Source organism: Rhipicephalus microplus, chromosome 4 (genome assembly GCF_043290135.1).
Source record: "Rhipicephalus microplus isolate Deutch F79 chromosome 4, USDA_Rmic, whole genome shotgun sequence".
Classification (NCBI taxonomy): Eukaryota; Metazoa; Arthropoda; class Arachnida; order Ixodida; family Ixodidae; genus Rhipicephalus; species Rhipicephalus microplus.
The window spans coordinates 224,827,874-224,855,255 of NC_134703.1; the positions used below are offsets into that span (position 1 = coordinate 224,827,874).

The 27,382-nt window shown below is 42.7% G+C and overlaps 1 protein-coding gene across 1 annotated transcript in view; it reads right to left on the reverse strand.

Moving 5' to 3' along the window:
• pyd (zonula occludens-like protein polychaetoid) overlaps positions 1-27,382 on the reverse strand; it is a gene marked incomplete at its 5' end in the record, with an annotated part of 754,603 nt that overhangs the window by 375,126 nt on the left and 352,095 nt on the right. The window lies entirely within an intron of this gene.

Consider the following 27,382-nt stretch of genomic DNA (forward strand, 5'->3'; position numbering starts at 1 on the left):
AGGAGGGCACGGGCTTATTGTGCCACTTCTTGGCTGCGCCCCTGCCCTGTTGCCATTGTTTAGTACACGATTGTTCACTTTGCTGAGTAACTCAGGGTATGAATTGCAACTCATGATTACTGAATTAGACAAGCAGAGCAGAAAAGTAGGTCTTAAAATTATTCTGCAGAAAATGAAAGCAATGTACAACAACCTCGGAAGAGGGCAGTGCTTCGAGATAGGTAATAGTACACTTGAAGTTGTGAAAGACTATGTCTACTTAGGACAAGTAATAACTGCAGAGCAAAACCAAGAGATTGAAGTAACTAGAACAATAAGAATGGGATGGAGCCCATTTGGCAAGCAAGCACTCTTAAATCATGACTGGTAGACTGCCACTATCCCTCAAGAGGAAGGTATATAAAAGCTGCATCTTGCCAGTACTTACCTATGGAGTAGAAACTTGGAGGCTTACAAAAAGAGTTCGCCATAAATTGAGGACGACGCAGTGAGCCGTGTGAAAGGAAAATGATAAATGTAACCTTAAGAGACAAGAAGAGAGCAGAGTGGATTAGGGAACAAACGGGGGTTAAAGATATCATAGTTGAAACGAAGAAAAGAAAATGGACATGGGCGTAGACAGGATATCGCGTAGATAGACAGCATATAGCGCGTAGACAGGATAGCCACTGGTCATGAAGGCTACTGACTGGATTCCCAGAGAAGGCAAGGGGGTTAGGGGGAGACATAACATTGCACACACTTTCACTCGAGTGACTTCAGGCATAGTATAACTGACGCATTGAATAACACGTTCAGAGCTTCAGATCCAAAAAGAAAGTCACAGTGAAAAGAAGTCTTTCTCTGAGACTGTCGCCCAGTTAGCCAGGGAACATAAAAATAATAATACACACACACACACACACACACACACACACACATATATATAGTCGTAATAGTATACTTGATCTTTGCTTGTAAAAAAAATGGTTCCATTTAATCTATATGTGACCTACACAGCATGCCAGGTTTCTAGTGCTGTACGTGCTTTCCTTTTACCCTCTATGGACATAAGAGGAATGTGTTCTACACCTTTGCAATTGCCTGTGCCATTGTTAAATGTTACGGCACGTTTTGATGGGTTTCGTCTTGCAATTGTACAAAAGCAGGTCTGTTGTTTAGAGATTTAAAATTATGGTAATATGTTTTTCTGGTGACTGCCTTTCAGTGATGAAAAAGTACTTTATGTGGTCAACTAGGTAAAGCACTAACAGGGACAAGGTAAAGCAAACAAGCACTAACAAGTGTGTTCGTAATTTTTTGTTAATGATGTAAATGGTCTGCCTTTGTGACATTCTCATTAAGCTGCTTATATTTATTGCAGAGTTTGCTGCTGCCAGCCACCCCTCCCATGGTGGAACAACTTTGGATATTGAGCAAGTTGCCCCGCCGCGGTGGTCTAGTGGCTAAGGTACTCGGCTGCTGACCCGCAGGTCGCGGGTTCGAATACCGGCTGCGACGACTGCATTTCCGATAAAGGCGGAAATGTTGTAGGCCCGTGTGCTCAGATTTGGGTGCATGTTAAAGAACCCCAGGTGGTCGAAATTTCCGGAGCCCTCCACTACGGCGTCTCTCATAATCATATGGTGGTTTTGGGACGTTAAACCCCACATATCAATCAAATCAATATTGAGCAAGTAATTAAATTGTGCCTCTGGCACTCCAAGGATCATAAAAGGCAATAGGGGATGACAGTGCCTTAGTGATATTATATTGTTTATCATTGTCTTATTTTATACACTTACAATTTTGACAGGTCCCTATCAGTTTCATGAAAAAAATATTAATAAAACCATGTGCTGTTAATGAATCTACATAACGAATCATCTTATTCTATTACACAATAGTAGCAAGAATAGTTTGTTTTTTTAGCTTACCTGTAATATGTTCAATTAAAGGGGCAACGATTGCTGCATGTCTGCAGTTTCAGCCACAGCACTACCACTGCAACATCAATATTGGCTCTTTCAGAAGTGAAAACCGCTAGTAGCAAACTTAACATTGCTTCAAAGGAAGAAAGCGTTTGCAGGTCTCAGTGAAAATATTCCTCTTGTGTTTACATGACAAAAAAGGACTAGTACACCCTATAGCTTCTACAAAATTCTGTATTTACTTGCATTAGGGATCATCAGACAATCAATCCAACCCCTACATTTACTCTTAACGCATTGTTAAAAAAGAAATAAAGAAAAGAAATTATGTGTCTGACGTTTAGAGTTGAGCATGCTTGGTCTGAACAAAGGGCGAGTGGCATCACATCATTGTGTGCTCGCAGATTCTGCCTTTCAACTCAAACCTAGGTGGTACCAATGTAGAACACAACTTTTAGGTCAATTGTGATTTGTTTCTGCTTTAATTTATTTATTTATTTATTGGGGGTGAGTATGACTTACTAGTTGACGGATAGTGTGTGAGTTGAAAGTTTAGCAGAAGTTACTACTAAACCGCCTGCGCTCCACTCTCGACCCGAGTGCATGCTTCCAACACAACAGGCAAGGTCCACTAGGCACACAGCACACACATTGTAGCAAAACGTGTTTGTCGTTGCTTACATCTCAACTTATTTACCAGCATCTTTGCAAGTTCACAGTGTGCTAGGCACACAGCACACACATTGTAGCAAAATGTGTTTGTCATTGCTTACATCTCAACTTATTTACCAGCACCTTTGCATGTTCACAGTGTGCTACAGTTTAAATAAAAGCTCAACCGAATTCGTCCGAACTAGTGAGGGCACGACAATATAAAGTAATGTGTACATCGACCACAGACATAAGAGGAATGTGTTCTACACCTTTGCAATTGCCTGTGCCATTGTTATCATTTTTTTTAAATAGCACAAGCAAAGGTCAAATTAAGAAGTTTTTACTCATTTGCATTGTACTGTTAAATCTCACTCTTGTAAAAAAGTTTGAGCATTTCTTTCCTCAGTATGATAAACCATTTCGTCAAATCAACACAAGCTTTTCTAGAAACATTCTTTCAATAATGACTTGAAGATGTGGCTTTGATCTTGGCAGTCCCATTTCAATGGAGGTAGAAGGCACGTCTACAATGTGGGTGCACAATGAAAAACACCAAATAGTAAGAATTGCCAGAGCACTCCACTACGACATGCCTCATAATGATATCATAATATATTATTATTATCCATATTATGCCTTCATCGAAATGCCGCTCAAACAGCTGTGAATCAATCCTGCCATCTTGTGCTCAGTGCTGAAATATCTTAGGTGTCTGAGCCAATGCGCCATGTGGGAATATGTTGCTGTGAAGAGAACTTAGCTTTCTAAATGAATAAGAGTGACAGTGAACTTGCATTTTGTTTTCCTTAGTTATTTTGAATAATTTTCACTTTCTTTGACTGCTTTCCTATGAACAGCATGCATGTAGCTGGAAAATAGCTTTCTATCCTAGCTATTGCTCTTGTGCATTAGCCTGAAGAAAATTTCTTAATGTAACAGGTAACCTCCAAGGCAGCAAAAGAGTTTGAAGCATAAAAGTGGATGGTCATGACCCCACTGAATACAACACTCCCTAGGGGCATGCTATATACTGTTTTGTTATATCACAGCTTGTATTTTTTCGTTTGTATCTACTGTGCCTGCCAATACACTATTTCTAGAATTTTCCATTCAAGTATATATGTAAACCTGAACATGCCAATGTATGTATGGGACACCTAGTCGCAGTGTGCAATGTACGTGCTTTGTACTTGGTTCTTAAATAAAAAAGTTGTGTGTTTGCGTGCTCATTTTTTAGCACAAGTGCATGTTCAGCATAATTAAAATGAAAGTGTTGAAATTTCGCAAGTACGAATCACGAGTTTTTCTGTGCTTTCAGGTGCTAATTTATTAGTTTGTCTGGTCAAAAATGCACTCTGGTACAATAATTTGTGCTTTAGTCTAGCTTTAGCAATTTCAGTGCATCTGCAGAAGAACTATAAAAATTCGCATCTGAAAGCACAACAAATCATATGCATCGTTCGAACTTAGGATTGCCACCTGCCCGGTGTTGGACCGGCTGGACCGTTTTTTTACACAAGGGGCCAGTCATTGGTTCGCACCTAAGACCAGTCGTCATTGGCCAGTTTTTCGCTCATCGTATTCGAAATATTTTGTTTTTGCTCTTCTCCGTGTTCGCCGCACGCGTTGATTAAGCAATTCCACCTGTGCGGTCGGGGACTGACTGCGCAGGTGGAAAGAAAGGACGAGGGAAGAGAAAAGACAGGGGGAAACGTGGCACCTGCGTCGCCCCAACGACACCGCGTGTCGATCCCCTACATCGATAGCCGGCGCCAGAGAAGCATTATTCCATATACTGAGAAACGCAGAGGTCCACGTAGCCCACAAGCCATCCACCAGTATCGGCAGCTTCATCCCTCGCTCCAAAGATCGCGCACCTGCGGAAAAATCTCAGGGCATCGTGTACCAAATAGCACCGACTGCCCCGCTTTTTACATTGGGGAAATCAAGAACTTCCACGAAAAAATGCGGCCGCACAAAAATAACCTCTGTGAGTTGAACCGAGAACGGAGCGCAGTAGCAGATCACTGCGAGCAATTTGACCACCATATCCGTCCCAGCGGTGCAATGATTCTGGCAAAAGGAAGGAACCTTCGCTGGTGGCTCCTCCTCGAATCCTGGCACATTCAGCAGCAACAGGAAACACCAACTGCTCTATGGCGACATTACCTTCCCTCTCCTGCCAGGGCTTGCGAAGAGTCACGGCAAGCCTTGCACGCATACTAAATCAATCCTCCTTCCCCCTCCCCAAGACGCTGTGCCGCGCTCCCGATAGGACTGCATAAAACCACTTTCTACTATGTACCCATGAGAGCTCGAAGCAAGAACCCTTCAAGCCTATCGATCGTTGGAACGGAGCGGAAATCACTATAAGTAGTTATATTGCTTCCTTTGCTTGCATCATGAGCATGGATTCTCTGCATTTTAAAAAGCGAAAAATACGTCAGTGCACGTTCGGTAAAGAGTGGAGAGCTCAACCTGAGTAACGTGACTGCTGCGGAACTGGGCACCATATTCCACGGAATCAAACACAACTACAGTTACCTGTCAATGGACTGCGGCAGCAAGTTGGCATCGAAAGTCTTCTCGGATTCAGACATTGCTTACAGGATGCAACTCGAAAGAACGAAGATGGAGCACCTCATGAAAGATGTTCTGGCGCCTTACACAGTGGAGTGCATAGTCGAAAAACTTCCTCCAGCAGGCCGCAACCTTTGGTTCGCTCTCTCCACTGACGCTTCCAACAAGAGAAACAGAAAACTTTTCCCCATTGCAGTGCGTTGCTACGATGTGAGTGCTGCCGGAATAACTGATGCTCTCATCGACTTTTGTGAACAGGCGGACGAAACTTCCGGCGTAATCTGCAAACGTTTGGCAACAAGTTTGGAGAAAGTAGGCCTTTCTTTGGAGCGAGCTGTAGCGTATAGCGCAGATAACGCTTCTGTGAATTATGGGAAACATAACTGACTTTTCAAGAAGATGCAGAAAGATCAGCTGACTTTGTTGAAGGCCAATTGCAATTGTCATGTTCTGCATAACACTGCCAAGCACGCAGTCAAGTCTTTAAAGTTTGACGTTGAATCTCTTGTACTAAAGGTATTCAAAAAATTTTCTTCTAGCGCGAAATGTGTAGAGGAATTGACAACGTTCTTTGAATTTTGTGATCAGGAATATAGCAAAGTTTTGTGTCATATTTCAGTCTGCTGGTTAAGCTTGTTTACAGCCTTAGACAGATTAATTAGGAACTGGACACCCATCAAGTTATATTTTCTGAGTCAAGGAGAGGAGGAGTGCGAAAAAATAATCTCGAGATTTATAGGCAACCAAGCCGATAAACTTTCAAAGAGTGTCACGCTTCCGGAGTGCTACATGCATTTCACGCGCCCGTTCCTTGAAATGTTTCATTCAGCAATCCTCATCCTCAAAAAGAGTCACCTTGAGCCGACAGAACTTTACGCAGTAATGACTAAGCTCAGGAAGCAGCTGATTAATTAAAGGGATGATACGTTCTTCGATGTCAAGGCTATTCTGGGACTTAAAATCCTTCCTGGTGGACAAGTTGCAAAGCTGGACTTAGTAAATGTCTATGACAGGGCCCTTGCATACCTCAAAAAGTGGTTTGACTTCGAGAACTTCCCGTTTAAGATGCTTGCCGAATTGGATCTGCGCAAAGGTGTACGCACTTTATTGATGGTAATAAATGCAGGCAACCTTCTTGGCATTGACTTTCAAGAGGAAGGGAACGAACTCTACTGAGAGCTTTGTCTTTTGAACGATGCTTTGCCTGGACTTGTAAAATGTGACGGGAAATTAAGGTCGATGTGGCTGAAGTTTTTAAAAGAGGTAAAGTGCCCCTCCTTGCAGAACCTAAGAGAGCATGTCTACTCTATTCCTTGCAGCAATGCGTTCGTGGAACGCGTCTTCAGTGTGATGGCAAACTTGTGGACAGACGAAAAAAACCAGCTAAGCATCCCAATGATTAAAGCGGAACTTTGTGTGTGATATAATTTGGTGTACAACTGTGAAGAATTTATAAAAAGGGTGAGAGAAAACAAGAAGCTCATCCGAGCCACTAAGTCGAATTTTAAGTACATATTCAAGTTCCCCGAATAGGAGAAGGCGAGCACATAATATTTCTCTATTTCTTTCATGCGTTGTGAGTGTAGTGCACATTATTGCACGTGTAGGTATACATGCATTGTATAAATTTTAAAGGAGCACTCAACAGCCCAGAAAAAATGACAAGTACATTGAAAATCTATGCAGAAGACACGACTATTCTGATAATCACACTTCATTACACACAATTTTGAACAGTTAGCTGTATTTTTGTTTGAGTGCGGCTGTACGCCAGCGCGAGCACCGCGGCTGAAAGGTGCACGTGTTCATGTCCATTACCTCCCTTTCTCCCCCTCTCATTTATATCCCACTCTCCCTGTTCCAAAAGACGCTAAGATGTTACGCCTTCTTTAGGGCTTTCCCACCTGGTTCGTAGTGAGGGCTGAGTGGGTTGAGAGACACAGGCGACAAAATGGCATTGTTGGCATGCCTGTTCCAGACATGGTCGTTCGAGGAAGTTGAAGGCATGCTAGTTCAAGGCACGGCGGTTTGTGAAAAATGCATTAAATTCATCATTTTCTGCAAGTTTCTGTCTGAAATGAAGGTTATGCCTACGGATTTCAGTCCCCAAACTTCTAGTTTGGCTGAAAACCTCGGCGGGAAATATTTTGTTAAGTGTACGTAATAATTTCATGCTTGTTTTGAGTGCAAATATTGTAACACTCGTGGTATTTGTGCACTTGCCACCAGAGACTAATGGATTCGCTCAGTGCTGTGTTTGTGTGTACATGGACATATTATGTTGATGTTGAAGGCGGGTGCAATAAGTGTCATCGCATGTCGAAGATTTAACATGGACTTCGTTTATTTTCCACGCAACCTCAACTTCATGAGCCCCCTCTGACAGGCCTTTTTTTTTTCTGGAAAAGGTGGCAATCCTATTCGAACTTCTGAAATTGCAACTTGGAAAATACTGCTCTTAAAGAGCACCCTGCATAAAAGAAATCCCTTAATCTCCCTGCCTTGTACAAAGTGTGTCCTTCAGGACTTGCTTGGGACTTGCAAGAGGTAATCCAAAGTTCAGGAAAGTGAGACCAAATATACCTGCAAGGGATGTTAGCCAGAGTTGTTTTGGTAGTGCATTGGGTATAAAAAATCCTGCCGGGCTATAACCTGTGGACGTCCACAGCATGTCACTTTTATTGCGATAGAAACTATATGGTCACTTTCGGCTGGATATTGCTGCCGGCGTCGCTGTGACTCATCGTATAAATATACGTATCTACATATATGAAATACAAAAAAGAAAAAAAAACACAAGAAGACTGTGGCACGCGACATTGAACTTGTATTCTCTGAATCGCGAGTGCGAGGCGTTAACCACTGAGGAGCACTTCCTCAACATTTAAATGGCAAGCTATTTATATCTACCACTTACCGCTGCTGACGGGCATCTCAGGGGGAATTATCGTGTTTTCAACATCACCAGCAAGATGGCGCAATGAGCATGCGTCTCCACATCGTGCGATGGCGCGCGCTCTAATCTCTTACGCTTACTTTGCCCCGCTTAAAGGCGGGCAGCGGTGCTCCCTCACGCACCCTTATCACGCACTGGGGAGGAGGGGAGGATCGTACGTCTTGGCTGGCCTCAGGCATTACCTGGAACAATTCTGTTGTAGTTAAAGGGCGCACTAAAGTCACTGCAATCATTGCAGTTTCCATTTGCGAAAATCGCGCGCTTTTTAGAAAAACAGCGGATTGACAATCGAGACCTTTAATAGCGTCCATCTGTACCTGTGAGTACGTTTCGTGTGTAATTTGTGCGTGAAAAACGTAGGGTGCGTTTCGATCTGTTTTTCATTCGGCGCGTGACCTTCCAATTTGTTGTTATTGTGTTCATTGCTTCGCCTTTGCGGCAAAGCTGTGACTTTTTGTTACTGGGAGTAAAGATCGTGGCACGCGACCTGACCTGTGGTGGCGAACCTCCTGGAGATGGGGTAGCATTGTCCTGTTAAGCACTGACAAAGGTTGAAGAAGACATCATCGCTTGCGGCGAAGGCTTAGTTAACACGGATCTGAAAGTGGCAGCATCAGGGTCCTGGAAGGCAGCGGTTGTTCACGGTAGTCATAGGGACGCTTTTCGTACCTACGGCATCTTGCAATAGCAGTTCTCGGGACTCCGCCACTCTTTGATTTTTTTCCCAGGAAGACTGCAACCCACTTGGCGATCTCCGGGAATTTAACATCAAGGGGTAGGCCTAAGTTGCCAGGACGCATGACGACCGGGTCACAAGTGAGGACAAGTGGATTTTCAAGTAGATGCGGGCCAACGATGATGACTGAGAGACGTCTTTCATGACTGCGACGACGGAAAACTTCGTTGTAGTCACAAACCATCAATACGAACAGTAAGAACGTTCTATCTAGGAGCGAGCATTAGTGAAGAATTTTAGAGAAGCTGTAATAGCTACAATTTGGCTAGGGCTAGAGGCGACCTTAACATGGATTGTAGACAATTTGGTTTGGTTGTATCGCGGAGCTTTGTGTACTAGTTAGCTTAAACATGAATTCTGTGTATTTGCTTCGTTCATCCAGTGAATAGAGCCTGCTTGATTTGCCACGCCGGTCTCTACCTCTCTCGTAGTGCCCTCGTTTGGGCAGCACGAAATGCGACGAGCACGTGGCCACAAACGAAGTAAAACAAAAACAGCGCTTGACTGTGGCACATGAAGCACAGGCCCGCGTTCCCGGCCGGCATCAAATGTCGTTCAGGTATCTCTTTCCTTTGCTCCTATGACATAAGCCAAGAAGTGGTGACCTAGGACGAAGACAATGACTGATTCGAATGCAACCTCAACTGAACAAGCCTTATGTCTGCACAATGTCTCAGTGGTGCAACTGCGTCTCACATCTTTCTTGCCCCAAAACCCACAGGTTTAGTTTCACTAGGTTGAGGTGGTTTTCTGGCTGTACCGCATTGCCTCAGAAAGGACTCGCTACTACCAAATCACATCAGTCCTTCCTCCTGCCACCTCCAGCAGCATGTCGGCAGAACGGGCTCGCCTGTAGCAAGCTCTCCGACGTCCTGTCCGACCACTCGAACACTACACTATATCGACACCTTAAGACCAAGGTGCTGGAGCGATTTATGCCAGCAGAATGTGCCCGCCTGCAGCAGCTCTTTGCACAGGAAGACCTTGGCAACAGGTGCCCCTCCCAACAACTGCTCCAAATGCAGCTTTTTGGGGAACACCACGTCTCAACACACTCAGCATTGCTTCACGAGCTCTTCCTCTAATGCTTTTCTTAGCTAATCCCTCTCATCCTTGCGGCGGCCGTTGACGTGAATTTCGACCGACTTGCGAAGCTCATTGATCGTGTTTACGAAACGGCCGTCACATCTATCAACGTTGTCTCACAACCAGCAGACATGGCAATTTTGCGTTTTGAGGCATGCATCGACGAACTCACGGCCCGAATTGACGTAGTCTGAAGCCACCTCCTCCTGGAGACATGTTCGCCTTGTTCTAGACATCGAGCTCATCCACGCACACGAGAGGTTCAGTGTCCCAGCCCTCCACCTCTCTGCTGGTTCCACCTGTGTTCACTTTAGCGAGCTATGCAGTGCACAACTTTTTGTTTGTGGTTGGAAAACACCTGTGGGGGTCACTGACGGCGGCATGTGATCTCCCTTTTTGCCCCAGCCACTTTTTCATGGCAACAGACCAGCTGTCTGGCGGCAGGTTCCTTATAGATGCGGGCGTGGAAATTAGCATTGTGCCCCCGACTAAGGCTGATGGTTCAAAGTCACCTGGGCAGTCACTCTGTGCTGCCAACGCCTCATCTATAGGGACGTACGGACTTCGATCTCTCATCCTTGACTTCAGCCTTCGTCGCATTTTTCAACAGTTTTTCGTCTTTGCCGACGTGGTTCAACCAATCATCGGCTCGAAGTCCTTCTCATACTTCGATTTGGATGAACGCATGCGGCGTCGCCTGATCATAGACAGTCAGACTCGTCCCTCCATCGCTGGAGTTGTGTCCGACATTGCTCCTATAGTCATCTCCATGCTCATACCTTTCTCGCCACTTGTTAAAATCTTGGTAAGTTTCCCAGAAATAACAAAATGGTGACAATACTGATTATTGGCCTAGTTGGTATTTGCTTTGCGGCCAAAGCATGCCATTAAACAAAATCGTGCAACTTCACTCAGCCGCCTAAAACATATGATGACACACCACATCGTCACACATGGTCCACCAGTAGCCGTTCGACCATGCCACCTGTTTGGGAACCGCCTAGTGATCACCAAACAGAAGTTTGACCATATGCTGCAGCTCAACATCATACACCCGCCATCAAGCGCATGGGCTTCTTTGCCGCATTTCAGATCAAGCATAAGTGATTCAACCGTATCTGAAACTTATGATGACATAAGTGATTCAACCGTATCTGGAACTGTTATTGCCAATATTAGTGATCACTACCCTATATACATGTTTCAAAATCGCAACGAGTATCTTAATCGTGCAAAAGTATCAACTCCAGAATCATACAAAATACAGGAAATTAGTAACAAAACATTAGACACTTTAAGGCATGAAATTACGCAGATTTGTTGGGATCCTGTCTATAAATCAGTTAACCCTAATGAGGCGTATGAAATATTCATGTGCCTGTTAAGAAAAACTTACAATAAGTCCTTTAAATATAAAACTGTCGAAACCCTAAAGAAAGGTCGAAAACAATGGATGACACGAGAATGTCTGGAAATGATTAAGAAGAAAAATCTACTGTACGCGAAATTCGTGAAAACAAGACACCATAACGATCTTTCGGAATTCAAGCGGTATAGAAATTTTGTAACGAAGCACCTGAGAAAAACTAAGGATGCGTACTATGAAGCTCTCTTCAAGAGGGTTAGCACTCGTGGCGACGTGCTTTGGCGAGAATAAATAAGCTTCTAAATAGTCGTTGCTGTCGAGACAACGCACTTGAGTTAAATATAGATGAGAAGATAGTAAAAGGTAAGGAACTTGCTAATAAATTTAACGTGTACTTCACAACGCTGGTGTCCTCTGATTTATCAAACCCTTCTCATGCCTGTAATAGCGATTACAGGGACTTTCTAGGTGTGCCAAACATGAGCACTGCATACTTTTTAAACACAACTCCTGAAGAAGTATTTTCTGTATTTATGTCACTAAAAAACACTACTGCTCGCGACACAGATGACCTACAAATGAAGCCTGTTAAAGCAGCACTTTATCTTTTGTTACCCATTCTTACCCATCTGTTTAATACCTGCTTATCTACGGGAGTTTTCCCAGAAAGAATGAAGCATGCGAGAGTTAGTGTCTTATACATATCTGGTGACCGGAATATATTTTCTAAGTATCGTCCGATCACCATACTTCCTGTTATATCTAAAGGGCTAGAGAAAATCATATATCATGTCATGTCTTTTTGTGCAAAGTACTCTATATTATCACTGCATCAATTTGGCTTCTGACGGGGCATGTCCACAGAACTGGCTCTCCTCATACAAAAAGAATTCATACTTAACTCATTTGAAAAGAAACTGTTAGCACTGGGTGTTTTTATTGACTATTCCAAAGCATTCGACAGAATCAACCACGAAATACTGTATGCAAAATTGCGTCATTATGGTTTTTGCGAAACCCCTTTTGACTTTCTGAAATCGTATTTATCACAAATAAAGCAATCTGTAGTTATAAGTGATAGCCAATCCTCCTTACTAACCATAACGTCAGGTGTAGCTCAGGGCAGCATATTAGGGCCTCTACTGTTTAATATTTATATAAACAACATAACAAGTGTCAGCAAATGTGTGGACTTAATAATTTATGCAGATGACACTACCATATTTTTTCGTGGTAATGATTTGGGTAAGCTTGCAGACACAGACAACAACATTCTTAACGACATCTCCATATGGAGTACTGCAAATTATTTAATGATCAACACAAAAAAATCCAAAGCTGTGGTATTCACACCGGTTCAGATGGTGCCGTGTCTGTCGTGGTTTGGATATACAGCTAGGGTGCGAAAAAATTGAGGTTTTCAAAGAAGTTTCATCATTAGGAGTAATTTTTAATGAAAATCTGAATTGGGACGAACACGTTAATAAAGTAACTGGAAATATAGCTAGGACGTGTGGTACACTCTCTAAACTTCAACAGATGCTTCCAGCAAACACTAAACTTCTACTCTATAATACGTTGCTTTCATCTCACATAAACTATTGTAGTCTAGTGTGGGCAGATACATCTAAAAAAAATCGGAACAAAATATTTTTACTGCAGAAAAAAAGCGATTCGTCATATTGCAAACGTACCATACGACGCACATACAAGTGATTCATTCAGAGAATATAACATTTTACCGATCCATCACATACACAGCTTTAACCTTATCATGAAATACAAACAAAGCTTGCTATCAAACAAAGCTTGTTTTCTTAAACTGTGTAACCTCAGGAAAACTACACAATCCCATTATGACATTCGGAAAAGGCCTTCCCGGTTCGTTCCTTATTCGCGAACTAATCATGGTTTGAGAAGACTTGAACACTGTATTGCTGCTTGTTTTAACATGTTTGAAAATAAAAACATCGCTATCTTTAATATACATAAAAAACTACTTAAGAAGCTTCTCATCCAGAATGGCGGCATGTGGTTTAGCTTCTTCTAATTGTCTAGCTAAAATACTATATGTAAAAGAAACACCCTATAATAGTGCTCGTGTGTAACATGGAATCCTATGATGTTTGCTTTCTTTGCCATTTTTTCCTGAGTAAAATATGTAACCTTTCACTCGTCAGTGTTTCCCTTGTACATCAAAACATGTGGTTTTCGCATACCCAGTGTTGTAAATGTTTTATTATCATTTTGTTATACTTTGTTAGCCATTTAGCAACGTGTGCATTGTGCCATGATTGACCGTACACTGTTTTCGTGTTTTATTTGTTGTTTTTCTTTCTTAGTAGTTTGCTTATTTTATGTAAACCTGAAACTGATGTAAATTGACGCCTTTTCTTTTTATTTCCTAATTTCTTGAAGTTTGAAAATCGACGTCAAATTGCTTTTTCATGTTTGTGCTCTGCGGATTTGTATGCCAAGTGAAAAGAGATAGGAGCCTCGTGAAGCTGCTAACATAGCAGCTTTTTGCTCTTATCCTTGCGTTTTCTTTCCCCAACTCTGTGAAGAAAATGCTCAATAAAACTGAAACCGAAACTTTCGCCAAAAGTCAAAGTTTTTGCTTCAGCAGTTTCCACCTAATGATATTTTCAACTGCGACGAAACTAGACTGTTCTACAAGCTTGTGCCAGAGAAAACGCTTGCATTTGTTGGTGACCCCTGCCACGGCGGCAAGCACAACAAGGAGTGGCTCACTGTCCTCCTTGGCAGCAACATGTCAGGCAGTGAGAAGCTTTTGTTACTAGTAATGGGCAAATGGAAGCATCCAGAATGTTTTAAGGGGCAGTGACTCTGCCTGTTCTCTATCAAGCTAACAAGAAGGCGTAGATAACGCAGCAGTTATTCGAAGCGTATGTGCGCAAGCTGGACAAAAAGTTCCAGCAGCAAAATCGAAGAGTTCTGCTGTTTGCGGATAACTGCGCTGTGCATGGCCACATCAAGGACCTGAAGGCTATACAGATTCAATTTCTGGCGCCGAACACCACAGCAATCTTGCAGCCGATGGATCAAGGCGTCATTTGGAACATGAAGCATCATTACAAATCACGCGTGCTCAGCCGCATGGTGCCCTGCTTCGACAATGGGAAAAGCTACGCTGTTGACCTCAGGTCTGCCGTCGGCATGCTAGCGGAATCATGAAAGGCGGTTACGCAAGAGACCCTGAAATATTGTTTTCACCACATGGTCTTTACACTGGATGCCGAGACAGCCGTTTTGCCCCAAGTGGACAGCGTGTGTGACGAACTGCCATTCACAGATGTTGCCTTTGATGACCTGTGCGCTGCCGGTGTGTCGATTCCAGCCAGATTAACCTTGGAGGGCTTCGCCAACGCTGACAAATACCTCGAGCTATGTGCGGACTTGGCCGATGACGAAACCGTTCGTCAAGTTATGGAGGATTCCGACAACTCTGACACGGAGAACGAAGAGCCATCTCTTACGCAGCCAACGAGCTCGAAGTTGACGCAAGCATTGAAGACACTGTCATCAGTGTACAGAGGCAAAATCACGTTGACTGAAATTGAGGCAGACACGATCGCGGGCAAGCTGAACACCGTGCAAAAAAAAAAGGTCACTTCTTTGCACCCAAGTGCTGATCTATGAGGTTGCGCCGGCCACATCGTATTTTTTTTATAGACTGCTATTTTCAGAGCCACCTGAGCGATACATTGGCTGAATTGCAATGGGAAGCTTGTACTCCGGCCGTTACCCTCTTCGTCACTAAAAAAATACCCACAAAAAAGGTGCATTTTCACGTGCATTCATTTTTCCTGAATTGCCTGATTTTCTGGACGTTTTTGCGGTCCCTTGAGGGTCCGGGAAATAGGACGTCGACTGTATATCAGCAGGCATCAGCGAACAGCCCGTTTACCCTTCTACACGCTAAGATACAATAATAATAATATTGTTTATTTTCAACATGTTACAACTCAAAACGTTACATTTCAAGGGATGATACAGCTAAGAGCATATTAAACTGCCTGACAATGACCCTGCCACCCAAGCAATGTTCAACAGGGTTTCAAATATATATAGATTATATTACCAAACAGAAAGCGCAAGCACTAAAAGAAGAGAAAAACATGACACAGTGCTATCGGGAACAGTTCATGACTCACATAAAATATTTTAAATAAAAGTACTACTTTATTAATACAAATGTCGTACACCACATAACGCTTGAGGCTCTGCTCATACAATAAGTGCACATAGGAAACGAAATGAAATTTAATGAGAAGCTTAAACACAGATTTTGACATGCCTTTATTCACATAATTTAGAACTTGCAGATGTTGATTTATAAAAGAAGGTATCAGGTTTTTAAGTTGATAATCTCTGTATTTAGTTCTACAAAGCAGAAGTTCAAAATGGGCATATCTTAAACTACCGTAGTTACTTGCATAATGAATGCACTGTTTTTCTTGAAAAACCAGAGCAAAGTTGAGGGGGTGCATTTATTACGCGGAGTAAATTTTATGAAAACTTTTTAGGAAGAAGAAAAAAATGCGAGAATGCAAAAAAAAAAAACAGTTAGATCGCTTAGCCTTTCACAATTCACATACGCGTACACTATTTGGAAACAGCTTTTTTATTGCACTTTACTCATCTTCCGTGGCTGATGGCGCTATCTTCTGCAAGCTGTCCTCGAGCCGCCCACCCACGTGATAGAAACGCTTTGTGACAATCTGTTCTCGCAATCGTTTAACAACAGTGGTATCTACTTGTGATCTCGAAAGGTGCTCCAGAACTAGCACTCACGGTAGAACAGAGAATAAAGGGACAGTTAGAGTGAAGAAAAAAAAGAGTAGGCTAAAGAGAAGGGGGGGTCCGCAGGAAACGACCGACGTCGGTTGGCATGGGCAGTTTGGCGACTTTCACTCGCTGTGTGATTATTAGCTGCGATGTCTCTACACTCTCACCGCTGAACACTGCTGTGGCGCACAGATAAGATGACGAACGTGCCGTGCACACATAGAAATAAAAGTAATAGGCATGCAGCAACGGGCGAAGGGGGGGAGGAAACGAGCCGAGGTGGTCGAGGGGAGTCGGCAAAGTAATAAAAAACGGAAGAGAGCCAACGGGTGGAGAGGCACTAGATATCGGTTAGTGGGACTGGAGCGGATGATTGTAGGGGATGCATTTATTACAGATAAAAGGAAAAGCAATACGGCACGGCACGCACACGGCAATGGTTAAAGGGAAGGAGGGAGTGAGCCGAGGTGGTTGAGTGGGGTTGGCAAAGTAATCGAAAACGAAAGAGATTGAACGGGAGAGGAGGTGCCAGGTGTCGGTTAGCGGGAGTGCCGCGGATGAATGTAGGGGGCACGTTTATTGCGCGGGGGCGAAAAAATTCGAAGTTTGAGGACTGAAGTTGGCGATGTGTTTATTGTGCAAGTGCGTTCATTACTCGAGTAAGGATGGTATATTGCTCGCGTAATATTGCTGTACGAACCTTGCTTTTTTTTTCCGGAAGCAGCCATAACCCTATACACTAGCATTTTACAGTTTCGCGAGATCAGATGAAAAAAAGTTAGCTGCAGCCTAAGTTCATCATGGGGCAGCGAACTCCTATCCCTGGATGTAAAATGTGAAGTCGTCGAATGAATTTCTGACCATATTACCTTTTTAAGTTGCCTCAAACTTAGGTAGTTCTCCTAAAAAAACTGAGATCGAAACTGTTTTGAACTTTCTTAAAGTTCATGGCACTTCCGCACTTGACACTTGAGCATCATCTTTTAAAGAATTTGAATGTTGTAGCGAGTTTTGCAATGTTGATATGCTTCTTCTTAAATTCTGTGATAACGCCTATCAAAGTGTGCGCACCAAATATGTTATATGTAACCCCAGGCACCCATGCTACCATAAAGATATCATCCATTTCACTCTTGGCATAAGGAGCTCAAGTAAGAATCATCGTTCCTAGTGTATTGATAATGTTTCTTGAGTTATGCATTGAAAAGTACATAGAAGATAAAATGAAGAGGCTAACAGCTACTACCTTAGCAATCAATGTCTACACTACACTTATGAAAAAAATCCATCCAGGTTGTAGAGGTCGATTACTTTTGATCGTTTATGCCCTCATTGTTTATTTTTGATGGCCAATTCTTCTTAAAACTAGAAGCTTTAGCAAAAGCCTTTAATAATTACTTTAAATATGGGTTTTTTCTACCCCTAACAGCATCACTCTTTAATTTTCTACGAGCAGCAAACTACCTGCTCTTTCTAATATTGCATAAAAATCTCAAAATGCATAACCTAATGGTAATTTTGAAGTTACGATACACCCTAGCCTAGACGGTATGCTAAACATATTTTAAAAGTGGTACTAAGTATGGTGTGCTAATTATCTTAGTGAAATACTTAAAAGCGTATATCACAGCAACAATTTTCCAACTGTAGAAATTATAAAACGTCGTGGTCTCAAGTACGAAAACAAGCAAATAGCAAATTATGGGCCAATATCTTTGCTTTCTATACGAGCTCCACAGTTTTGGAGCATTTAATCAACAAAACTATGTAGAATGCCTAAATGCACACAACATATTTTCGCGATGGCTACACAGTTGCTTGAATTTACGCACTAGATTGTTGCTTCCCTTAATGACCAAAGAAAGAAATATGACATGTTTATTGACTATTCTGAGGAGTTTGACATGGTTTGCCATGCCAAACTTCGCCATTCTTCACAATTCTGCCGACAACAAGCTGGTTGATTGAACAACAAATTACTTGTGATCGCGCTCAAAAATTGTTACTTTTAACCACGCGAAGTCATCTGACGTACAGATCACGCAAGGGGTGCCTGGAGGCTCAGTGCTAGGGCCATTTTTGTTTATTGTTTGTATAAGTGACCTAGCCGAGATTTCATTAACATCCACATTAAACTTGAAATGCATGCAAACTACTACATTATCTGTAAAATCATCTCTAATACTCAAGATCAAGATGCACTGAATACTGTCTTTTTTGTGTGGTTTTGTAACAGGCACTTGTCTGGTAACTGCAAAAATACTGTAGTCATGACATTTTCAAATAAAAATAGCCTCTTCACTCTTAAACCCTAATGACAATGTAAGTATTGTACGTGTCACAGAGTTTGAATATATTTGTGTGACATTTGTGTAACTTTTCCAACAAATTTAAAATGACACAGTATTTCGGAACAGTACAATATCTTCGAAAATTGGTATCTTCAACAACATTTAGCAACTAGACAAAAGTATGTGGACTGACAGAGCATAATATTTTGGCCGAACTCAAATAAACGTTGAACGTTTGGTGACACGGCCCGAGACATGACTTAGCTATATGAGGTTCTGTTAAAAAAGCAATGGTGCTTATATTTCATCGCTTTTAACAGCGTTTCGCGTTACTTCGCATGAGCATGTTTTATTGCTGCAGCCCCTGTCGAACATCGGCGCACTTGCAATAGTGTCGTCCTCCTGCATAAATGAGATGGTTCCGACTGGTTCCAGTGTTCTAGCACCCATATCTTTCGTTGCACCTTCTGCTCACCGTACCCGGTGATTTGATTCTCTAAATATTGTGCCCATTAGATCAATACAGAATTGTTTTCATTTTCTTTTGTTTATTGTTTGTTTTCTGCAGAACGTGCATTTTGGAACGAGCTTGATGGGCAGTTACGCAGACTCTGTTCTGAGCAATTAGAAAAAAAAAATTGCGTGACCATCATCATCACCAGCCTAACTACGCCCACTGCAGGGCAAAGGCCTCTTCAATCATCCGCCAACTAACCCAGTCTAGTACCTTCTGCAGGAACGTTATACCAGTGAACATTTTAATCTCATCGGCCCAGCTAACTTTCTGTCTCGCCTTCATGTGTTTGCCTTCTCTGAGATCTAGTCAGTGGCCCTTAATGACCAGCGCTTATCCTGCCTACGTGCTACGGGCCCGGCCCATGTCTGATTCTTCGTCGATTTCAGCTGCGATATCTTTAACCTCGATTTGTTCCTTGACCAACTCTGCTTTCTTATTGTCTCTTAAGGTTACACTCATCATTTTCCCTTTCATCGCTTGCTGCAACATCCTCAATTTAAGCTGAGCCCTTTTTATAAACCTCCAGGTTTCTGCTCCGTCAGTAACTACCAGCAACATGCAGCTGGTATATACCTTTCTCTGGAGGGTTAGTGACAGATTATCATTTAACATGTATTTACAATTTAACACGATTTTTGTTAAATGGTACTTTTGAAGCTGCTGAACATTTGAATTTACACCTGCAATGTCTCTTAATCTGAAAGGGCAGTATTTGTAAATAAAAATAACATTAAGGCATGGTGCTGTCCAAGCAAGTGCGTCGCCCTTTCAGAAAAACATGTTTTTTTCTTTTAATTCAAGGAACAAGTTGCTACTGCCACTAGCTCTTGAATTGTGATTGTGCTATTCCCACCACATCAAAACCAGATTATTTGGATATTTGAGTCCAGATATTTGGACCAGATTAGATCTGATTCGACCTGAATTGCTGCATTTACTATTGATCTGCGTCCTTGCCTAATTTGTGCACCTCTAATACACACTTTTCAGCAAAAAAATAAAAATAACTACTACTCGAATATTCTGTGTACCTTGCCTTGACGACGAGCAACTACATAGTTGCAAGAAAAGAGCCGTACTGCAAAATTTTCTTTTTTCGACGAGCACATGCATGTTTGTATTTTGTCTCTAGACTCTGACGCTTAAAATGCAACGGAAGTCATCGGACAGTCGCAATAAAAAACTGGGGACAGCGTTTAAGTGCTGACATTTGAATATGTGGTGGCAAGAAGGAATCTGTCAAGGTGCAACAGCTACCTTCATTCTACATTTTGCAGCAGCGACAGCAGGATGATGACATATTGAAGTGAATTCTGTCTTTCATGCAGATATTGTATCGTGCCCGCCTAGCACGATTGCTGGCACGTGCAATTTGCCGATGTGAGAAGGAGCTGCCATCGGTGTCAATTTACAGAAATCGTCATTCTTGCCACTTCATAAACCTGTGGAAAGCAGCCTGGTGACAGCTGAAGGAGCTTGCTGCAGCCCTACTGTGCGACACCTCCGCTCTCATGTGCCACTTATAAAGCTACCACTTCCGCCAAGGCTCCATTTGCAGCAGCGACAGCGGGATGGTTACATATCGAAGTGAATTCTTTCTTTTGAGCAGGTTAGTAGATCTGTCTTGTAAGTTGCCCCTCCAATAAAATTTTGCTGTCGCTCTTGCTGCTACTGCATTGCTATTCTTTGTTTTTTATTGTATTACTGAAACTTATTCAGATATGCCGACATATGCTGAACTTGTGAAGCGCATTTACATGATTTAAGCGAAGTTAAGCAACGACACTGATCGCCTGGCTCATGATGTATTTGGTAAAATTTTGTTATGATTACAGTCTTCGAAAATTGATGTTAAATAGCTTAGAAGCGAGATTGACCTCTTCTTAATGTAAATCCCCACCCAAATATGCTCAATAAACTGAAACTGACGACTTGAAACACAGTATGGAAATCCTGAATGACCTTGTCGAAACGTTGCGCTAAGAAGAGGCGGTACGCGCTGCCGATAACGATAACAAGAAGCTGTTAACTTGGCTCTCAAGAAAGGTAGAGGAACTTGAACAATACTAAAAAATTAACAATGTAGAGATAACAGGCAATACTTGCAAGCAAGGGGAAGACTGTGTCACGATCTTGCAAAAGGTTGGTGATACATTTGGTTGCCCCCTAATACCTTCTGACCTTGACATTGTGCACCATGTTCCAACAAAGGTAAAGGAAAAAAAGAACGTTATCGCCAGATTCTGCTCGCGTTCAACAAAAAAATGGCTATTTGTAAGGCACGTAAAGCGAATTGCGCCTTGGCAATCTCGGCATCTCTACCGGAACGAACAGCCCTGCCTATGTGAATGACCACTTAACACCACTGAATAAGGCATTATTCAGCAATGTTCTGTCTCTAAAAAAAAGCCAGTAAGTGAAAATTCTAGTGGACTGAAAATTGTGCCACTAAAGCCAGGAAAACTACCGACAGTCAGGTTTATCGTATTTTGGTGCATGTGATCATAAAGTCAATGTACCTGAACACATCTGAATTGAATCAAATTTTTTCTAACAGTTCATACTCACTTATTCACTTCAATGCGCGTAGCGTTCTGAAACATTTTGATGACATTCAGAATCTCCTCTCTAATATCGCCAGGTTGTTTTCTATCATTTGTGTCACTGAAACCTGGCTCAGTGATGACGATAAAAATCTTTTTTGCTTCCCCTATTACACATCTGAACACACTCATAGACAATCAAGCAGTCATGGCGGGGCAGCCATCTATGTTTTATCTAACCTAGCCTTCAAGCGACGACACGATCTTGCTTTAAAGTTATGTAACTGTGAATCTGTATGGATAGAATTCGAACATTTGTTGCTTTACATTGGCAACATAAGTTTCATGTTAGGTTGTATTTATTGCTACCCTTTCTCGTCCATTAGTGATTTCTGCATTGCATAAGATAATGTGCTAAAATCGCTATCATCAGAAAATAAAAATGTAATTATTGTTGGTGATATGATTATCAACCTACTTGACACCTCGTCCATTACCTTCATGACATATTCTGGCTGCTACCACAATTATGGGTATGAATGTCTCATTACTCAAGCTACACGTCTCCCTCAAAATGGGGGAAGCTCACTGATTGATCATGCATTATCTAATCACGTGATCCTTCCAGAAGCAGGCATTCTCATGAGTGATATAACTGATCATTATCCTCTATTTCTCAAGACTATTTCTGCTCACATATCCCGTTCTGCATTCCTTTTACAAGCTTGTTTGGGTAAGGAAGCACTGATCGAAACCATTACTAAGTCTGAATGATTTGCCGTAAAGGAAACTAAAGACCTACAAGAAGCATTCTCATGCTTTCTATCTTTGCTTTTACATTTTTTTTCACTCCCATTCCCATGAGAAAAAGTGCAAGAAGGTTCTTGCATCACCACAAAGTCCATGGCTAACTGATAAATTACTTAAGGCCATGCACAGGCACGACAATCTATATTAAAAAAAAAACACGAAACAGCCCTTCAATATTAAACCTAAAGCACCATATAAGAAATACCGTAACCAATTGTGTTCGCAGTTAAGAAGAGCAAAAAGAAGATACTTCGAACAAAATTTATTAGAATGCAGGAGTAACCGTGACAAAAAATAGTAAGTAGTGAATTCTTTTCTTAACGAAAATGAAAACAAAGGAAACATTAATTCAATAAATCATAATGGCATTTTGCACTCAAATTCTCGTGACATCACTGACGCATTTAGTGATTTCTTTTTTTTTTTTTCAAATGATCCTGCATCGGACAAAGTTTTGAATAACTAAACCACATGCCTACCCCACGCTTTCGATTTGTTCCCCACTTCTCTGGACGAAGTAACTGCCGTAATTTGAAATCTAAAAACCACGAGCACTGGCTTAGATGACAATAGTCTTACCCATGTAAAGTCAAGTGGCTTCACTATATCTGGTATTCTTGCAGATATCCTTAACCTAATATTTAAAACAGGGACCTTTCCCTGCGAACTCATGCATGCTAAAGTCACTCTAGTATTTAAAAAGGAGATTGTTCATTGGTAACGAACTATCAACCTATATGTGTACTTCTGTTTTTCAGTAAAGTCATTGAAGAATTGCTTGAACAGTGCCTAATTAGGTATCTCGATAAGTTTAGCATTCTTACTGATCATCAGTTTGTTTTTTTTGATGGATATTCTATTGATCTAGCTTTGGTATTTTTTACTAACTTTCTAATAAAAGCTGTTAGTGAAGGCACTTTAGCTGGATCAGTCTTAGTTGCCCCAACCGAAGCCTTTGATACTATTAATCATCAGATACTCTTTCTAAAACTAGAAGCAGTTGGAATTACTGGTCCTGCTTTGTCACTTATTCATAGGCACCTTTTTAATAGAAAAGAAATGGTCAGTATTTCCGGCACTTACTCAAAACAAAAAACGAATTAACACAGGGGTATCACAAGGGTCTGTTTTGGACCCTATTTTGTTTTTAATTTATATTAACGACCTACCTAATGATATAGCACACTGCAAATGTTTGCTTTACGCTGATGATACAACAATATTTAGCTGTAACAAAAGCATTGACTGCCTAATAGATGAATTAGGTACTGATTCTCGCAACATATTATATTGGTGTAAATGAAACAAAATAAAGTTAAATCCTAAAAAAACCCAATTCGTTTGTCTTTCCATCACATCAACGCTCGCTAGTACCCGCTCCTACAATTTCTATTCCACATGATTTGATCCATGCTAGCAATGACTGTGTTTACCTAGGTGTCAGACTCGATAAAAACCTGAAATTCCATAGCCACATTCTAGATGTTTAAAATAAGCTGTCTTGTGATATACACATGCTCATTTTATCTCGCACATTTTTTGCACACTCCAGTCTCCTTTCACTATATTGTCACAATGCAGAAACAGCAGCAGTTAAATACAGGAAACTCACTTTAATTGTACCAGAACACTGGCAAACTGATCGGAAGAGAACCTCTTCTTTTTTCTCCCGCTGCGCGTGTTCTTCGTTGTTCTCTTGGTGCTGCACATTCAATGCGGCATTTGCCCCCCTCCAGAGAGCAGCGTCCCGATGCTCTTCTACAAAAGACGGTGTAGTAGATGTATGGTGTAAATCAGTCCGAAAAATAGGGCTTCATTCGCACAACGTGCACGATTTCTGGTTTTTGCTGGCGAGTTGTCAAGGGGCTGTCAGGAACGACCACCTAATTAACGGCACTCAGGCATTGTAAAACTGTGTAGGGGCCAAATACTTCTTTAGCAATTTTTCAGACAGTCCCCGGCGGCGGACAGGACTCCATACCCAGACTTTGTCGCCGGACCGATAGACAACATGTCGGTGTCGCAGATTATAACGTTGGGCGTCGTAATTTTGCTGCTGAGTGATTCGGACGTGTGCAAGCTGCCTCCCTTCTTCTGCTCGTTGGGTAAAAAATGCAGCGTCCAAATCGATGTCATTGCAGTCGTGCAGTAACATGGCATCAAGCATCGCCGTCACTTCACGGCCATGAAGGAGACTGAACAGCGTTCTTCGTGTAGTTTCTTGCTGCGCTGTATTATAGGCGAACGTGATGTACGGTAGAATGTCGTCCCAGTTCTTGTGATCCACGTCAACGTACATACTGAACATGTCGACAATAGTCTTGTTGAGGTGTTCTGTTAAGCCATTGGTTTGTGGATGATAGGAAGTGGTTTTCCGATGGGCTGTTCCACTGAGCTCAAGCACTGTCTTCAGGAGCACGGCCGTGAAAGCGGCACCTCGATCCGTTATTATGATTGTCGGAGCACCGTGCCTCAGGACGATATTTTCTACGAAGAATCGTGCGGTTTCAATGGCGGTGCCACTTGACAAAGCCTTTGTTTCCGCGTAGGGCGTAAGATAATCAGTGGCGACTATTACCCACTTGTTGCCAGCATGGGAAGTCGGATATGGTCCGAGGAGATCCATTCCAATTCGGGCAAAAGGTACCGTGGGCACTTGAATTGGTTGTAATAGTCCCGCTGGTTTTAACGGTGGCGATTTTCGTCGATGGCAATCAAGGCACGTGCGCACGTAATGCTTCACAATAGCTGGAAGTCTTGGCCAGTAGTATTTCTCTTGGATTCTGGCCAATGTGCGTGTGTATCCGAGATGACCAGACGTTGGCTCATCGTGGCAAGCACAAAGTATCTCCTCATGGAGTGACGTCGGAATGACAAGTAGGTGGGTGCTTCCTCTGGGAGAAAAGTTCTTCTTATAGAGAACACCACTACGTAAGCAGAATGATGGCAGGCTCCTTGCAAATCTTCTAGGGACGGTTGTTGTCTGGCCATTCAAAAATTCAATAAGGGGAAGCAACTCGCTGTCTTCTTTCTGCTTGCACGAAATCGTAGTAGTGTCGACGACTCCTACAAACGCCATGCTGTCATCTTCTGTGTCATCGTCCCGCTTTATCGGTGACCTTGATAAGCAATCAGCGTCAGCGTGCTGCCGTCCGGACTTATACACGACCGTCATATCAAACTCTTGAAGGCGTAAGCTCCCCCATGCGAGCCGACCAGACGGGTCTTTCAAGTTGGTCAGCCAGCAGAGGGAATGATGGTCGCTTACTACGTGGAAGGAACGACCATAGAGGTATGAACGAAACTTCATAACCGCCCATATGACAGCAAGACACTCTTTTTCCGCCGTGGAGTAGTTGTACTCGGCGCGGGAAAGCGTCCTACTAGCATATGCGATCACACGCTCGGCTGAGTCTTGCCACTAGACGAGTACAGTGCCTAAACCCACATTGCTGGCATCTGTGTGGACCATGGTAGGAGCATCCTCATCAAAGTGAGCAAGCACAGGCGGAGTCTGCAGGCGTTGTCGGAGATCGTCAAACGCCACCTGTTGACCGTCGCCCCATGAGAACGAAACGTATTCTCTTGCGAGTCGTGTTAACGGCGAGGCTATGAGAGAGAAATTGGCAATAAACCTTCGGTACTATGCACAAAAGCCAAGGAAACACCTGACTGCTTTCTTGTCTTTTGGCACCGGAAATTTTCTGACGGCCGCAATCTTATCGGGATCAGGTCGAACACCTTCATGGCTCACCACATGGCCTAAAGATTGGAGCTCCTTGAAACCGAAATGACACTTCTTGGGTTTCAGTGTCAGGCCGGCAAACCTTATTGCTCTGAATACCGATAGCAGCCTGTTCAGGTGTTCCTCAAATGTTTTTGAAAAAACAATGACGTCGTCCAGATAGACCAGACATGTCTGCCACTTAAGGCCTGACAGAACGGTATCCATCAGTCTCTGAAATGTTGCGGGGGCTGAGCACAATCCGAATGGCAAGACTTTAAATTGATAAAGCCCGTCAGGCGTTATAAAAGCCATTTTTTCTCTATCTCGCTGGTCGACCTCAATTTGCCAAAACCCACTTTTGAGGTCCATTGACGAAAAGTAGCGTGCATACCTCAGCCTGTCGAGTGAATCATCAATGCATGGTAATGGGTATAGGTCTTTCTTTGTCACACGGTTCAGCTTGCGGTAGTCGACAAAAAATCGCAAGCTTCCGTCTTTCTTTTTAACCAGCACTACCGGCGATGCCCAAGGACTTCTTGACGGCTGGATGACGTCATCATCGAGCATTTTCTTCACTTGTTCCTGGATCGCTTCCCGCTCTTTCGGTGCTACGCGGTATGAGTTCTGTCGTATCGGCCTTGCCGTCTCCTCCGTTATTATCCGGTGCTTGGTCAGTGGTGTTTGACTGACCCTCGAAGTTGATGACAAACAGTCTTTGAACTGATGAAGAAGATCTACTAGACGCTGTCTCTACGCTGGTGACAAATCCGTGCTTACGTCAATAGGTGATGGGGCTGACGTGGCTTGCAGCTCGTCCTGTTGTACTACACAGCACTCGCGAATTTCGATGATCTCGTCGAAGTAGGCAACTGTAGTGCCTTGTGTGATGTGTCGTCGCTCGTTGGTAAAATTAGTCAACAGGACCTCCGCTTCACCACACACAACATTGACGATACTTCTGGCAATTGCAACACCGCGAGAGAGTAGAAGCATCAATGCTTGTTCAGCGATTCCTTCTCCAGTATTCTGCTCGCTGCACGCGAGTGTAACAAGGCGGCACGATAACGGAGGTACAGTCACATCGTCAATGACTTGCAGAGATTTTCGGTGTAGCGCTGCGCTTTGATCCGCTGAAAAGGTCAGTACACTGTCCTGTATATTGATGATGGCACCATATTCACCTAAGAAATCCATCCCCAAGATTGCCTGTTTCAACACTCAGAAAAAATAACGAAAGTTGCGACGAAGAATGCATCCCCTATCTTCATTCTTGCGGTGCACTTTCCGGTAGGTGTGAGTAGCTGCCCTCCAGCTCCTCTAATCTGCGGTTCTGTCCATTCCATTCTAACCTTCCTGAGCATGTCTGCCAGACTCTCACTCATTATTGAGAAGTCCGC